Genomic DNA, 12,186 nt, shown 5'->3' on the forward strand with positions numbered 1-12,186 from the left:
CAAACATATAAAATCGAAATCACACTGTTTGTACTAAAACTGAATCAGGGATATCTGCAGGTCTTATCTAAGGGTAAACTGAGTTTGTACACAACAGGGCACATAGCACCACAGTTCCTGCATCTTTCTATGTAAAATCCAAACAAACACACTCCCATGATGCCGAGACAGTACATACAGCGCTTAAATGGTCCATCCAATTTGTTTCTGATTCTGCATGTTTGTGGTTGCCAAGGTAACACTGTAAAATCCTTTTCATCTCAATGCTGCTGTGTCAATAGTAATTTTAGCTTTGATTAAGGTTACAGTTTATGCAGCTGTAATGGGTAAAACACACATTCATGCACACACAACTGTACAAAAGGCATTCACACACTTCAGCATGCAATAACATGCGCATTCGCTGCTGCAAATGAATTGCTGTCAAAAGTTTTGAGTGGTAAAATGTCAGTTGTGTATCACTGGTTTGACTGCCATTTACTCAATAAGTCCCTTCATGACCCTGCGATCCGTGAGTGTGTGTGTGTGTGGGTTTGGCAGGTGTGAGTGAATCAGTCGTCGCTGAGGGATCAGATTTCGTGAGGTCGTGATGAGTGTGGTAAATCTGATCAGATCAGGGACATAAAACCAGTCAGTCAGCATGAGACACACAGTAAAAGCACAAGATACACAGGGGTGATTCACTTAGCAGCAGCATTTCGCCACAAAAACCTTCAGCTTATACTAACCAAGTAACCATATCATAAACAAGCGTCAGTCTTTTTATTCCGTTTTCCTAATAGAACAATTTGCCCTTTTCGAAAATAATTTCAAAACACACAGGAATAGAAATATCAGTAAACTGAAGTACACAAACATGCTGATAAAAATAAACATGCATTTGCGGTTAATATTAGTTATAATCTATTCGACACGGTGCTTCTTAAGTCACTCTGTTTGAATGTGTACGGATTGTTCCGGTTTATTACTCTGACTCAGAGTTTGGTGCATAGTTAATTTAGGCTGTGATTAATAATGGGATGTGAGGCAAGAATTTGAGTATGTTATTAATGTTAGTCTGTTGTGAGTGTAATGACTGAAGTCTCCTATGCTCACCAAGGCTGCATTTATTTGATCAAAAATACAGTAAAAACAGTAATATTGTGAAATATTACTACAATTTATACTACAGGGGTCCGTTCTTCGTACCTCGCTTAATACATCTGAGATGATTTGACTGATCCCAGATCTTTTAATCGTGATAACGGATGTATTTTGCGGATTGGATTAAAATATCTGGATTAAGTTATCAAAGATTACTGCGCGTTCCAGTGTTTATTGAAGAGGGCAGATGTATGGATACTCGAAACCACAATCAGTAATGCAGCGATTGGCTGGCGGCAAGACAGCAACGTAATCATACAATTAGAAACTTGACAAATTAAAAAAATAATAATAATTTCTGGACCTTTACAAGGAAACAGCCAAGCGACCAAAACAACATCAAAGTTATAATAGATAAATTAAATGTGCACTGTTTTTTTAAAAATTATTAAAAAAGCACATTTTTCCCAATTATTTATATTCACGATTTTATAGTATTTGTACACCCTCTAGATTTTTATTTCAGTGTTCTAATTAGCAATTCATTTAATTTTTATTTCAATTTGAAGCAGATTTGTTACGTGACAGCATTAATTTAAGTTTCTTAAGGGTCAAGATCAAGTTTTCTGGATCTCTGCACTGTAGTATTATACACAACATTATAATATTATTTACAAATACATTTTTATATTATTATTGTTTTTATTTAAAATGATTATTGCCCCTAGTTCAGTAAGGAACTCTTGTTATAAAGTATCAGTGATTGGGAAACATTAAGTATCAACGCTAAATATCTAATCCTGTTTACATGAAATAAGCCTGTTTGCGAGCAGGTTTAAGCTTACGGACAGCAAGTCCAGGATGAGCATCTAAGAACCAAACAATCCAAGATCATGGCAAATTGTCAACAATCAAATCCTGCTAACTGAATTAGCGACGTACGAAGAACGGACCCCAGGGCTGATGTATGCTTGAATCTGATTGGTTGACGAGCGTTCTAAGGTGTGCAATTATTTTCAGGGAAACGCACGGCTAAAGTAGTTCCAGGCAGGCCTTGACCGCATTACAGTTCCATATCACTTCTCCAAATGATTTCAGTTATTTCAAAGGTCCTTACAGCCGACAACAGGAAAAGAACCAAAACCCACAACAACACTGGCCAAGCAAATAAATATAGCAAACAATAGCATAAAAACGTTACATTATTTCCATATTTTTTGCCACAAAATAATGTTTTACTATGTACGGAAAGCGCATATTGTCTTTCATACTCCTCGCTTCGCGTCATGACCGTAATACCACATCAGGTGTGCATTATTTTTCTAATAATTCAACGGCCCATTGTCAATTATTCCTTACTTAAAAGAAATGTTTTATATCGTAATATATTTTAAAATGTAATTTATTCCTGTGACGGTAAAGGGGAATTTTTAGCATCATTACTCCAGTCTTCAGTGTCACATGATCCTTCAGAAATCATTCTAATATGCTGAATTTTTTTTTTTATTATACAATCATTATTATCAATGTTGAAAAGAGTTGTGCTGCTTAAAATTTTTGAGGATTTTTTTTCAGGATTTGATTAATTAGATGAATAGGATGCTAAAAATAACAGCATTTATTCGAAATTCAAATCTTTCGTAACTTTACTGTCACTTTCAAAAAACTTTTGAATGGTAGTATACAGGTGGAGCGATGTTACTTAAAAGCATTTAAAAATGTAAATAAAACATAATTCATTACAAATCATACACTACAAAACACTCCCAGCCACACATATCATACACAATCGGCTCAATAAAAATAATCAGGATAATCATGACAAACATATAATTCCGTTGTTTCAAGACCACCAAACCAACAGCGAGATAAACGTGACCCCACTGAGAATATAAAGTATGCAAATAGGCATTCAAATGATGACCAATAGCATGTGGTCTCAATTTAAGCATGAATTAAACATTAAATTGTGCCTTCTACTACAGGCGGGGTGCAAACAGAGGTTTAGTGATAGGTAAAAGTACAAAAGGAAAGAGTGCAGGTTGGGCGTATGCTTTTATTACAGAGTTTTACAGGGTTATGGGAATTTTTTTCTGCTTCGATGTGCACACAGTCAGCTTTTAGTTTGAATTATGAAACAGTGGAGATGTGAGTGCTCCCTCTCGCCTGCTGTCTCTCTCGGTCCCCTCCTTCTCCTCTTTTTTACCGTTCTATCCCCACACTAGCACCTCCAACATCACACACACATTTTGAACTGTTTGAGAGCTGCAGAATGAGTTTCCCTGTTTGATGATGATATATTTAGGGGGGAGAAAAGCGAACGCAGAATACACAAGAGGGCCGTGCATGTGCGGGAGTGCGAGGGATGGGTGGCAACAGAAGGATTCTAACAATACACCATAAGGAATCTCTGTGCGAGCACATAATACCATCCTCGTACACACAGACGCACGCACATTTGTGTAATGCTTCAGCTTTTGTTATGTAATCCCTCTCTGCATGTCTGTCCTTTCTCTGCTTCGTATATCCTTCAAGGGCGAGGGTTTACAAAACACCACAAACAATGACAGTCCTCTTTATCTGTCAGCCAGAGTGCTGACAGTAGACTTTTGTGGAGTGTTTTATGATTTAAAGGAATATTTCAAACAACATTTAAACTATCAGAAAATAGTTAGGGCTCTTCCTTTGTAAAAACGTGTTTACAGGGATGCATTTACAATGGAAGCCTATAGGACATACCAGAGGGTTTAAAACAAATATAGAGCTTGTATGTTTGGTAAAGCATACATGTCAAAACTATTTATCTAAATCATCATTTTGACATATATAATAATTTAAAGGTCCCGTTTTTCCTGTTTTTTTGAAGCTTTGATTGTGTTTACAGTGTGCAATATAACATGTGTTCATGTTTCGCGTGTAAAAAAAAAACAGTATTTTTCACACAATTTACTTATCTGTATACCGCTGTTTTCACTGTCCTAAAAACGGCTTGTGGATTTCCCTGTTCTATGAAGTCCCTCCTTCAGAAATACGCAACGAGTTCTGATTGTGCCAGCGGTTCCGGTGTTGTGATTCGACAGCAGCTTAGCGCACGTTGCCCGGAAAGGTCACGCCTATTACCATAACGGGGAGATGCATGTGCTCAAAGTACAGCGTTCCTGGCCAAAGAAAGGTGATTTGACTCCGGGATGAAAATAACAGCGTCTCGACGACATGGCGACAAACACACTACAAACGCAACCGAACGCAACACTTTCTCTTCTCCACGTGGGAGAACAACAAGACCAAGCCCCCTTTTTTGCGTATTCTTGTGGGCGGAGGTTAGTCAACAAACTGTTCTACTGACGTCATTAAAGCAGGAAGTACAGGGATGAAGTCCAAACCGGCCGTTCGCTGTAGGCTTTGAAAGGGAACTTCTGTTAAATAAAATATCTCGCTTGGCATTGAACTTTGAGCTTTATAATTTTACAGGTATTATTTATGCTCTAACAGCAACATTACACACTAACTAAAGTTTGAAAAATGGGATCATGAAGAACAGGACCTTTAAAGTGGATACAACTGATTGTGTGTACTGGTGTAAAAAGTTTGCTACATATATTCCGACTTGTATATTTTTAATGTGTATTTGAGGCCAAATTACTTTTTTTGTGTAAAAAACATAGACAGAACACGTTTTTTAGGTTTAAAACACGAGGCGCACCGCACTGCCTTTTTTTTTGGTTGACGTTTTTTAATGTAGAAAAGAGCAGTGCGCTGGGTTTTTTTTATGCTGCTAGGTAACCCCCATCCTGTAAGTCTAATCAAGGTAACCGTCACCACAGCGGAAGGCCCGCCTCTCCATTCATTTGCTTGGACGCTTTTCTACTCAGAGCTGATTTTTTTTCAACTTCAGGCACTCAGAGCGCTGCTACAAAAATGCGTGGCGCAGCAGGCGGCTAAAACGCGAGGCGCTCGGGGCACATAAACAGCGCAAAACACTCACTGCCAATAGAAAACTATTTTAAAAAGGCGGCTCTCACTGCAAAAATGCGTTCTGTCTGATTGGGGCCTTAGGGTGACAGTTGTCTAGTTCTTAAAGGCCCCGATATACTCACAGCAAAGTTCTTTCATTCTTCGCTTAGGAGCAAGGTTATTATAGTTTTGCATTTTTAAATTAGTTTTTATTTTATTATCATTTTCAATTTTGCTACAAATTTCAGTTTAGTTTTATAAATTGTTTTGCTAGTTTTAGTTTAGTTTTTATTTTGTGATCACATTTCTATTTAGTTTTTATATATTTTGTTTCAGTTTTAGTTTTAGTAATTATAGTTTAGCAGAGTTACCAAAACGAAGTGTAGAGACCAAATCAAGATTTTTAATTTCAGCAAAGTTTAATGTTTGCACAGATTAGAGTTTACTCTTATGCAGACATCTTAATAATGAAAATAAAATAATGGAATACAGATTGTTTTGTTTAATGCCATGTCAGCATCTAAGGCTATATTCATGGCAAAAATTTAATTACATAAATACAATAAACCCAAGCAAGTCATATTATAAAAGTTTTTTAAAATCAACTTATGATAAAAAAATCCAAAACCTAACGGAGAGGGGAATCTTACAAACATGCATAAAGTTGGGTCTAACTATGACCTATACGGCAAACAATGGTCTGAGATTGAACAAAGAACCAAATAAATGCAACGTAAAAAAAAATATAAAAGTAAAAATGATAAATTCCAGACAAACTCATTCATAATAAAGATGAAATATTGTTAAACAATTATAAGCTTATTTAAATTTCTTCAGTAGTACAATGTAGGCTAGCAAGTGACCACAGCTAAAGTCATCTGACTACAGCCAACACAAATTGTTGTGAAGACAGTGTGATTAAATAATTAAGTGTGTGTGTGTGTGTGTGTGTGTGTCCTGGTATTCCCTACTTTGTGGGGAAATGTCTCCACACGGATGATAATATTATTAGTAGCAAATGATTTGTAAAAACAATGATAACACCTTTGAGCCTGTCAATATTATGCAAACATGAAATCTCAAAGAAAAGACACAGTAGTAGCACTTGCTACAATAGTTGCTGTTGCACCTGCGTCTCTCTCGTCGCGTATGAAACGTCATTCAAGCAGTGAGCTTAAAGGGGCTATATGCGTTTTTCTGAAATTTAAACTCGCGACTGACACCTGTGGCCAAAAAACAGAACTGCTCTCATTTTCTGCTCGCTCTCGCAGCGGTGGTGACGTCACATCCGCAGACAGCGCGGGAAAAGACGACCCGCCAGAAAATAGGAAAAATAGGATACAGGCTTATAGGTGCACCCACTGTGAGCGGACAAGGTGTCAGTATGCTCATCAGGAGATGTTTGAGTCATAAATGGTAAAATAAAAAGGCTATTGTTACGTTTATTTTGGGGAAAAAGTTGCATATAGCCCCTTTAAGTTAAAAGAAGTTCAACGTGCATCTCATTACCTTGTGTGATTTCCCATTTCACTGCCACGAACGCATTCTTTGTGAACAGCCGTTTAGGACTAGTGATGTGTTCACTGCACGCGATCTGCACAAGGACTAGTGATGTGTTCACTGCAATCTCCTCAGCTCACTCCACGCGCAATAGCGCCATATACAGACACTCCCTCAACCGCCACAAGTCAGATTTTCCGCCACAGTAAAGGGAGCTTATTAATTACGAAAACTAATATTTATTTTTGCTAATTATAATTTTATTTCAGTTAGTTTTTCAGTAAGAGTTGTTAGTTTCGTTTAATTTTAGTTTTTCATTTATTATTTTTTTATTTTATTTCAGTTTACGAAAATGTTTTTTGACCAATAGTTTGTCTTAGTTTCAGTTTTCGTTTACGAAAATAACCTTTTTTTTAGGAGTAAAGCGAAGTTCAAAATAAGTGAGCAGTGATATACTGTTAGCGAACATCTGACACCGTGACGTAAATATGTGCTGTACGCTTTCCTCTCAATAACAAAATAAAAACACAACAAAATTGAGAAAACATCAAGCATTTTTAAAATAACGCATTAGAAAAGCATCTGATCATAGCAAAGTGGATATCTTTGCACAAGTTTTTTTTTTTATATGGCACTTTATTCAATAGATTGCTTAAAATCAAGCAGCTTTACTGTATTAAACATGAAAAACAGTATCAGTCAGTGTCTCGTTTCTGAGTGTCTCGTACAACTTCATTTTCTACTATAAAGCAGCTCTCCAGTGTGTTTATGTTTTCATTAGTGGACTCAATAGAAGAAATGAACCAAGATTTACATGAAAAGATTTCGACATTAAATGCGGCGCTCCCGAAATTTTTTTAGACAATTTACTTTGGCAAGTTGTTGCGAACCTGCAAACGAACTTCGTTTTGGTCTGATTTTGTTCGAAATGACCACCACATCAATTCTTGCTTTGATTTGCCTTGAAATATATTGGGGCCTCAAGACACAGTCTTAACATAGTGACTATGTTTGTACAACTGGACACTGGACTCTATTGACTTTCATTGTATGGACCAAAAAAAAACACTTTCTAGCATGACAGATATGGTACGAATGTCAGTGCTAAAGCGGTCTACGTACGCATGTACTGATACTGTGGCTCAGAAATATAGATGACAGCTATAAGGGTGGATTTATTTCTAGATAGTGGAATGGCCTGTGTGTGTCTGTGTCCAGGATGGGAAAGGCTGAATGGGAGGGCAGCGGTCTGGTCATTACTGTCCATCATCTCTGTAACGCAAAGAGAAGCAAGACCCTTGACGTCATTCAGAAGCGCAATCTACTGAGGCTGTCTATCTGTCTGACTGATTTTTTTCAGTTTTCTCATATAGCCTGGATTCTCAGAGGGAGCAGCAGCGGTATATTTCTCCACCTGCTGCCAAACACAAGTTATTTAGAGTTCAATTACAAAGAAACATTACATTTAGCTGGAAAGTGACAATATGACAAATCTGAGCACATTAAAGCCCAAATGAAACAATTTTATTTGAGAATTCACGGGGATATGCCTATTACGCTCTGTTTCTCCCACTAATACACATTGCTTAAGGATCATTTTGTGGAGTCTAAACTCAAGATTGGGAAAGAATGTGATTTTGTGATTGTGTGCGTAGCCACAATATTTTCGATTTTGTTCCCACCATTTTATGAAATTGCTTGCGGCTAGATGTATCTAATAAAGGGGAATGCTCTGCAATTGTTGTTTTCTGATGCTGGTATTTGTCATTTTTAATGTTTGGGTTATCGTTTTGGAAAGTGACAGCAGCAATGTTCAGCTCTCAGACATGCGCTCAAACTCCCTTTCGCCGGCTTGCTATCCATGGAAATCACAAATCAAAATTAAACTAAATGTGCCCCCACTCCAGCTATACATCCACTGATGTACAGTACAGCTGTTATTTGAGCTTAATAAAACAAGTTATATCAGGCCAGGTTAAAATCATGTAAAAGCATGTTTCCACTTCAGAGTTCAAAAAATGAAAATAAAATAAATGTAACTGAGATATAGACAAAATTGTGAGATTATGGACCCTATTTTAACCATTTGAGCGCACGGTCGCTTCAGAAACACAATTTACCTAAGTGCACCTGCAGGGCGTGTACAAATCCATGCTAGTTTAAAGACGGAAAAAAACAGTTGCCGCAGCAGGCGCATGGTCCAAAAAGTTTGTACCTAGTCTCTTAAAGGGGCTATATGCAACTTTTTCCCCAAAATAAACGTAACAATAGCCTTTTTATTTTACCATTTATGACTCAAACATCTCCTGATGAGCATACTGACACCTTGTCCGCTCACAGTGGGTGCACCTATAAGCCTGTATCCTATTTTTCCTATTTTCTGGCGGGTCGTCTTTTCCCGCGCTGTCTGCGGATGTGACGTCACCACCGCTGCGAGAGCGCGCAGAAAATGAGAGCAGTTCTGTTTTTTGGCCACAGGTGTCAGTCGCAAGTTTAAATTTCAGAAAAACGCATATAGCCCCTTTAACGAGTCATTGGTGTGTTTTGGGCGTAACATGTAACAAACCTATCAGAGTCTCATCTCCCATTCCCTTTAAAAGCCAATTGCGCTTGCACCATGGCGGATTCGTTATTTACATGGCGGAATTTGTGAGCAGAAAGACTGAACGCGAGAGAGGAATCCTTTTATTTTTTTTATTTAAAAATGTTTGTCCCCTGTGTGTGTGTGTGTGTGTGTCTGTGTGTCTGTGTGTGTGTGTGTGTGTGTGTGTGTGTGTGTGTGTGTGTGTGTGTGTGTGTGTGTGTGTGTGTGTGTGTGTGTGTAATAAGTAGAGTGTACGCGCGTTATGTACCCGCCTATAGGCGCATATCATTAACGCACCCTTTAAATAACACAAAAAATACTACTATTTGACTAAAGACCAAGTTTTTGTTAGTCAATGGCGCAGTCAATTTCAGTTGCCTCAATGTTAACTGCATCGGGCTGAAACTAGCAAAAAGCAATGTATGATAGGGCCCATAAAGTCAAAATTCTCAAATCAAAGGCCTGTTTTTACTTCAGAGTTAAAATAAAATAAATGTAATTGTGAGATAAAGGTTAAAATAAGAAAGACCGGATTTTAAGATATCATTTATATAAAGTCACTGTGAGATATAAAGAGAACGTTTGGATATATTAAGATATATTTGGATATTAGTTCAAAAATGTATTTATATAAAGTCAAATTGAAAGAAATAAGTGAAAAATGTGGATATGAAGTCAAAATTGTGAGATATAAACTCAACGTTGGCTGATATAAAGTTGCAAAGTCACAGAAGAATTGTTTTTACCAGATACAAACAGCCATGTGTCTCACCTGAACACTTGTGATTAGATCCCTTTAGACATGTTGATACCAGGTCCTATGTGTCATTTCTTGAAAGAGCGTGCATGTTTGATATGTTTGGAAAGCAAGAGTCTGTCTCTTGTCTCAGGAGAGGACGACTTTTAAACCCCCAAAGCTACATCTGAACTTTTCACAAACACCTTTTGACGGCCTGTACACACACAACATTTACGTGGCCTTTGCAAAATCTTCACAGTACACTGTATACGAGATTATTATGGTCTTTTTTTTTTTTGCTGAAATGTATCAGCTGAAATAAAATTAACTAACTATAAATACATGGTCAATCAAATGTAAAAAAAGAATTCCACACAAACCAAGCAAGCATCCACAGCACATCCTCTCCTACACATGAGAGGACTGGAGAGCGTGTGTGGTTCTGTTCCCAGTAATTTCACAGACAGATTGGCAGTACAGATGCTTCGGCCCTCTGTTCCTCTTATTGAATATTCAGGACATCAATATGAATATTAACATATTGAAGATGAAGTCATAAAAAAGCATCGTCCAGCTTGCAATAGTGACAGGGACAAACTGTCTCAGTATGCAGAGGTGTATACACACACACACATACAGTCAGGTCCATAAATATTGGGACATCGACACAATTCTAATCTTTTTGGCTCTATACACCACCACAATGGATTTGAAATGAAACAACCAAGATGTGCTTTAACTGCAGACGTTTAGCTTTCATTTGAGGGTATTTACATCCAAATCAGGTGAACGGTGTAGGAATTTCAACCGTTTGTATATGTGCCTCCCACTTTTTAAGGGACCAAAAGTAATGGGACAGATTAACAATCATAAATCAAACTTTCACTTTTTAATACTTGGTTGCAAATCCTTTGCAGTCAATTACAGCCTGAAGTCTGGAACGCATAGACATCACCAGACGCTGGGTTTCATCCCTGGTGATGCTCTGCCAGGCCTCTACTGCAACAGTCTTCAGTTCCTGCTTGTTCTTGGGGCATTTTCCCTTCAGTCTTGTCTTCAGCAAGTGAAATGCATGTTCAGTCGGATTCAGGTCAGGTGATTGACTTGGCCATTGCATAACATTCCACTTCTTTCCCTTAAAAAACTCTTTGGTTGCTTTTGCAGTATGCTTCGGGTCATTGTCCATCTGCACTTTGAAGCGCCGTCCAATGAGTTCTGAAGCATTTGGCTGAATATGAGCACATAATATTGCCCGAAACACTTAAGAATTCATCCTGCTGCTTTTGTCAGCAGTCACATCATCAATAAATACAAGAGAACCAGTTCCATTGGCAGCCATACATGCCCACGCCATGACACTACCACCACCATGCTTCACTGATGAGGTGGTATGCTTTGGATCATGAGCAGTTCCTTTCCTTCTCCATACTCTTCTCTTCCCATCACTCTGGTACAAGTTGATCTTGGTCTCTTCGGTCCATAGGATGTTGTTCCAGAACTGTAAAGGCTTTTTTAGATGTTGTTTGGCAAACTCTAATCTGGCCTTCCTGTTTTTGAGGCTCACCAATGGTTTACATCTTGTGGTGAACCCTCTGTATTCACTCTGGTGAAGTCTTCTCTTGATTGTTGACTTTGACACACATACACCTACCTCCTGGAGAGTGTTCTTGATCTGGCCAACTGTTGTGAAGGGTGTTTTCTTCACTAGGGAAATAATTATTCGGTCATCCACCACAGTTGTTTTCCGTGGTCTTCCGGGTCTTTTGGTGTTGCTGAGCTCACCGTTGCGTTCTTTCTTTTTAAGGATGTTCCAAACAGTTGATTAGGCCCCACCTAAAGTTTTTCCAATCTCTCTGATGGGTTTGTTTTGTTTTTTCAGCCTAGTGATGGCTTGCTTCACTGATAGTGACCGCTCTTTGGATCTCATATTGAGAGTTGACAGCAACAGTTTCCAAATGCAAATAACACACTTGAAATTAACTCTGAACCTTTTATCTGCTACTTGTAAATGGGAAAATGAGGGAATAACACACACCTGGCCATGGAAAAACTGAGCAGGCAATTGTCCCATTACTTTTGGTCCCTTAAAAAATGGGAGGTACATATGTAATTCCTACATCGTTCACCTGATTTGGATGTAAATACCCTCAAATTAAAGCTATAAAGTCTGCAGTTAAAGCACATCTTGTTCGTTTGATTTAAAATCCATTGTGGTGGTGTATAGAGCCAAAAAGATTAGAATTGTGTCGATGTCCCAATATTTATGGACCTGACTGTATATACTGGCATTCAGTTGATTGACCCAGACAGTTGGAGGGAGGGTTGC

General features: G+C 38.0%; 2 protein-coding genes across 3 annotated transcripts in view; one reads left to right on the plus strand and one right to left on the minus strand.

The window, feature by feature from the left end:
• The window catches only part of kcnh1a (potassium voltage-gated channel, subfamily H (eag-related), member 1a), a gene marked incomplete at both ends in the record, with an annotated part of 89,978 nt that overhangs the window by 76,045 nt on the left and 1,747 nt on the right, over positions 1 to 12,186 (plus strand). The window lies entirely within an intron of this gene.
• Positions 1 to 12,186, minus strand: part of hhat (hedgehog acyltransferase) — an 82,277-nt gene that overhangs the window by 2,091 nt on the left and 68,000 nt on the right. The window lies entirely within an intron of this gene.

Source organism: Gobio gobio (genome assembly GCF_949357685.1).
Source record: "Gobio gobio genome assembly, chromosome: 13".
In the NCBI taxonomy this organism is placed as follows: domain Eukaryota; kingdom Metazoa; phylum Chordata; class Actinopteri; order Cypriniformes; family Gobionidae; genus Gobio; species Gobio gobio.